This window comes from Chlorocebus sabaeus, chromosome 5 (assembly GCF_047675955.1).
Source record: "Chlorocebus sabaeus isolate Y175 chromosome 5, mChlSab1.0.hap1, whole genome shotgun sequence".
NCBI classification, from domain to species: domain Eukaryota; kingdom Metazoa; phylum Chordata; class Mammalia; order Primates; family Cercopithecidae; genus Chlorocebus; species Chlorocebus sabaeus.
Genome location: NC_132908.1, coordinates 20,052,227 through 20,056,958, shown reverse-complemented (window position 1 = coordinate 20,056,958; position 4,732 = coordinate 20,052,227). Strand labels below are relative to the sequence as shown.

At 48.0% G+C, this 4,732-nt stretch overlaps 1 non-coding gene across 1 annotated transcript; it reads left to right on the top strand.

Annotated features, from left to right (window-relative positions):
- The first annotated feature begins 3,738 nt into the window (after positions 1-3,738).
- TRNAL-UAG (transfer RNA leucine (anticodon UAG)) lies at positions 3,739-3,820 on the top strand. The gene has a single exon. It is a non-coding gene; the product is annotated as a tRNA-Leu (tRNA).
- The last annotated feature ends 912 nt before the right edge of the window (positions 3,821-4,732 follow it).

Genomic DNA, 4,732 nt, shown 5'->3' with positions numbered 1-4,732 from the left:
CTCAGGCTCCTGAGTAGCTGGGATCACAGGAGCGTGCCACCACGCCCGGCTAATTTGTGTATTTGTAGTGGAGACGGAGTTTCATCATGTTGACCAGGCTGGTCTCGAACTCCTGACCTCAGGTGATCCGCCCGCCTGGGCCTCCCAAAGTGCTGGGATTATAGGCATGAGCCACCGGGCGGCGCTCCGCTGGATTTTCATTCTGTTAGAGAAGCAACTCCAGCACAAGGGTTCTGAGCAGCTCCAGAAACCCCTCCCTGAGCCTGCAAGGCCTGTTTTTTGCCTAATAAGGTCTAGTAGGTGCAGGACAGGTGTTGACTTGCATAAAATGATCAGAAACAGAGTTAGGGGACGTGATGCTGTTGGCAGATGGTCCACTGCCCGAAGATGCTTTGAGCAATCATAGGGGAATTTACCTAAAGGGGACGCTGCTTCCTTCTTGTGGTCACAGAGGGCAAGTCACAAGTCACAAAACAACTTTTGCGAAAGTAATGAGTGTTCCTTGCTGAAACTCAAGTCCAGACAAAAGTTCTCTGAGACCTTATGCTGGGCAGCTCCGGCCGAAAGCATCTGTCTCTGACTCTTAAGTTCACGTGGCAAGATGGAGTGGACTTAACCAAGAATGCAAAACTATTTTTTTCAAGGAATATTCCTGCTGCCAACACTGTTCTAGGTCCTGAGGATACAGCAGTGGATGAACAAGACACCATCACTTGCCTTCCTGGAGTTGACCTCCTAGCAGGGCCCAGTATCATCCTGGGAGAGAACCCCTACTTGAAGCAGGGGGTTTGGAGAGATGTATGTGGAATACCACCAAGTGGCCAGTGCCTGGATAAGAACCCTTGTGGTGGCCAGGCCACAGTGGCTCACTCCTGTAATCCCAGCACTTTGGGACGCTGAGGCGGGGGGGCATCACCTGAGGTCAAGGAGTTTGAGACCAGCCTGGCCAATATGGCAAAAACCCATCTCTACTAAAAATACAAAAAACAAAAACAATTAGCTGGGCTTGATGATGGGTGCTTGGAATACCAGCTACTCGGGAGCCTGAGGCAGGAGAATCCCTTGAACCTGGGAGGCGGAGGTTGCAGTGAACCAAGATCGTGCCATCGCACTCCAGCCTGGGCCATAAGATCAAAACTCTGTCTTAAAACAAAACAAGACAAAACAAAAACCAAAAAGAACCCTTGTGGTGAGAACCCTCAAGATACTGGGAGAGAACAAAATCATCACTGTCACCCTTCTCACATGTGCCAGAGATTCATCTAAATGCTTGGCACGTGTTCAGACACAAGATCTCTCTCTGTCATCCAGGCTAGAGTGCAGTGGTATGATCAGAGCTCACCGTAGTCTCAAACTCCTGGCCTCAAGCGATCCTCCCACCTCAGCTTCCCAAAGGGATGGCATTACTGGCATGAGCCACCATGCCTGGCCGAATTACCACATTTAATCTGTATTGACTTTATTCTCTGATATGACCAGAGCAGTACCTGACACATTGTAGGTGCTCATGAAACATTTGCAGAATGAATGAGTTTAATCCTCACAGCAAATCCTGTGTGGTAGATACTATCAATATCACTCCATTACAGGGATGAGCAACTGAGGCCCAGAGAGAAGTGACTTTTCCAAGATCACACAGCTCATGGGAGTTCAGACTGTTTCATTCCCAAGCCCATGGGTTTACCCACTCGATTAGTTTCTTGTTGCTGCTGTAACAAAACACAAATTTAGTGGCTTAAAGCAACACAGATTTATAGTGGTACTATTCTGGAAGTCAGAAACGCTAAAATCAAGGTGTCAGACACCTTGTGTTCCCTTTTTGGTGCCTCTAGGGGAGAATTAATTTCCTTACCTTTTGCAGTCTCTAGAGACTGCCAACATTCCTTGGCTCCTGGCTACATCACTGGGACCTCTGGTTCATCCTCATACCTCCTCGAATTCCTGCCTCTTTCTTTTTCTTTTTTGAGATGGAATCTTGCTCTGTCGCCCAGGTTGGAGTGCGGTTGCGCGATCTCAGCTCACTGCAACCTCGGCCTCCCAGGTTCAGGCACTTCTCCTGCTTCAGCCTCCCGAATACTTGAGATTACAGGCACATGCCACCATGCCGGGCTAATTTTTTGTATTTTTAGTAGAGACGAGGTTTCACCATATTGGCCAGGCTGGTCTAGAACTCCTGACCTCCAGTGATTTGCCCGCCTCGACTTCCCAAAGTGCTGGGATTACAGGCATGAGACATCGCGCCCGGCCATCTGTCTCTTTCTTATAAGGACTCTTGTGATTACACTGGGACCACCTGGATAATCCAGGCTCCTCTCCCCATCAGAAGATCCTTAATTTAATCACAACTGCAAAAGTCCCTTTTGCCACAGAAGGTAACACATTTACAGGTTCAAGTGTGGGCATCTTTAGGGGGTCATTATACAGACTACCACACCCACTTACTAGACTGTCTTTATAACCTTGGATTTTTGTTTGCCATTTTCCTTAAACGTGCAAAGGAATAGAAAACCGTATGTGATTGTGAAATTAGGAAAACACAGACTGAAAAGATGGGAAAACTCCTGAAAGAGAAGGAAGGGGGGATAGAACTTGGGGACATCAAAGGAGACTTGAATTTTATCTAGAGTATTCATTTTAATTTTTAATTTAATGTTAAAAATTTGAGGTCAGGCGCGGTGGCTCACATCTGTAATCCTAGCCCTTTGGGAGACCGAGGCTGGCGGATCACCTGAAGTCAGGAGCTCGAGACCAGCCTGACCAATATGATGAAACCCTGTCTCTACTAAAATTAGCCGCATGTGGTGGCATGCACCTGTAATCCCAGCTACTTGGGAGGCTGAGACAGGAGAATTGCTTGAAACTGGGAGGCAGAGGTTGCAGTGAGCCAAGATTGCACCATTGCACTCCAGCCTGGGCAACAAAAGCAAAACTCAGTCTCAAAAAAAAAAAAAAAAAAAAAAAAAAAAAAAAAAAAAAAAATTGAAGCTAATATGCAAAATGTTAGTAATAATTCGAGATGATGGGAAATGGAATTTTGCTAGGTTGTACTCTACATTTATTGCATTTTTTTTTTCTAAAAAACACTAAAATCCTCTGCACGTACGAACAAGGGTCTTGGGAGGCTGGGGAATGTCGGCTGGCTGGGACACCCGAGGCTAGTTACTTAGCATCTCTATTTTTCTCCTCTGTAAAATATGAAAGCTTAATGGTTTGATTTGGAAGGAGCCCACACCTGCAAAGAACCGGTAACAACGTTCAGTGGTTTTCCCCGCTGAACTCTCGATTCTTACATCGCGAGGGCAAAGGCTAGGCCATGAGGCCACGCAGCGCTACAGAGGCGCCTTGAACTGGACAGAGCGTCCGCAGGTTGGGGACCCAGCTTGATTCGGTGCAAACTGGGGCTCCACGCAAGACCCCGGCCCACCGGGGAGGAAGCGGCAGTACGGGAGCGCCCCTGTGTGGCTGAAGGCAGGATCACGCCCAAGGAAAACTCAAGCCCAAACACACATGTGAGGATGTAATATTAAAAATATTAACGTTTGATAATTAGGCCCTCTTCATTTTAATAGTGCATTCCTAGTGTGTTCACTATTGCTGAGCACGAGAGCACTGTGACTCCAAAGCTCCCTCAGCGACGCAGGAGACGCCGGTTCCATATTGAGCATGCGCAAACCTTGAGGGCGGGGCGCCTGTGTCATCACCCTAATATATTCTGGGTAGCGAACCGAGAGGACGGGAGGTAGCGTGGCCGAGTGGTCTAAGGCGCTGGATTTAGGCTCCAGTCATTTCGATGGCGTGGGTTCGAATCCCACCGCTGCCACACCCCACAGGGTCTCACTTTTTTTTCCTCCATCCGTAAACCATCTCTTTATGTAGTCCTCTATGTAGTCCTTTTCCAACCTCTCTTCTTTTTTTCTCCTTTCTGATGTCTTTTTTTAAGATTTAGATTGCTTATAATGGATTTTTTTTTTAGTGGAAGGGGGAAGGGAAGAGAAAAGGCAGAAACTGCAGTGCAGGCTCTTTCACTCTCTAGCCCAATACAAACCTCTCTTTCACCTACCCATCCAGCTCCCTCAAAACAAAACAACAAAACAAAACACGGCTCTCCATTTCCAGGGGAAAGCGTCCGAGCTAGCTTGAAAAGTTCCCAACAGCCTGTCTGGGTCTTCCCAGGGTTAGTTGGGGGTGGTTGTAATCATGAGTTAGGGGGTGGGGGGTCCCTTTCTGGCCTGCTCCGTGTACTTTAGAGGGCTCCAGGGACCCAATAAACCTCTGTTGCCTGGTGACCCTGGAGTAGTAGGGGTCTGGCCCTACGTGGGGGTGCCAACCTTGAGGTCTCTGCTTCATTGATTCACCTCTTACTTGGTTTTCAGGCTTGATTTAGGGGTCCTCATTTATAAACAGTTGTTGAACTGTTTATGAAGGGCCTACTATGTGCCAGAAACCGTGCTTGTCCTGAGGCTATGGTGGTGTACAAGGCAGACATGTTTTCGAACCCATCGAATTTGCAGACATTGTCATTGTAATTAATCACACCTGTGAGAAGTGTTAGGCAGTACAGCGTGCTAACCTGGCCCCTGAGAAGCAACGAAGTGACATTTAGCTGGGGCCTGAAATTGAGATTAGCCAAGTGAAGGTGCGGGGTCGGGGAGGGGTGGGGGGAGGATTTCCAAGAAGAGGGAACTCCTAAAGGACGAGAGTCTGCTAAGGCTGAGATGCTGTGAAGGCAATT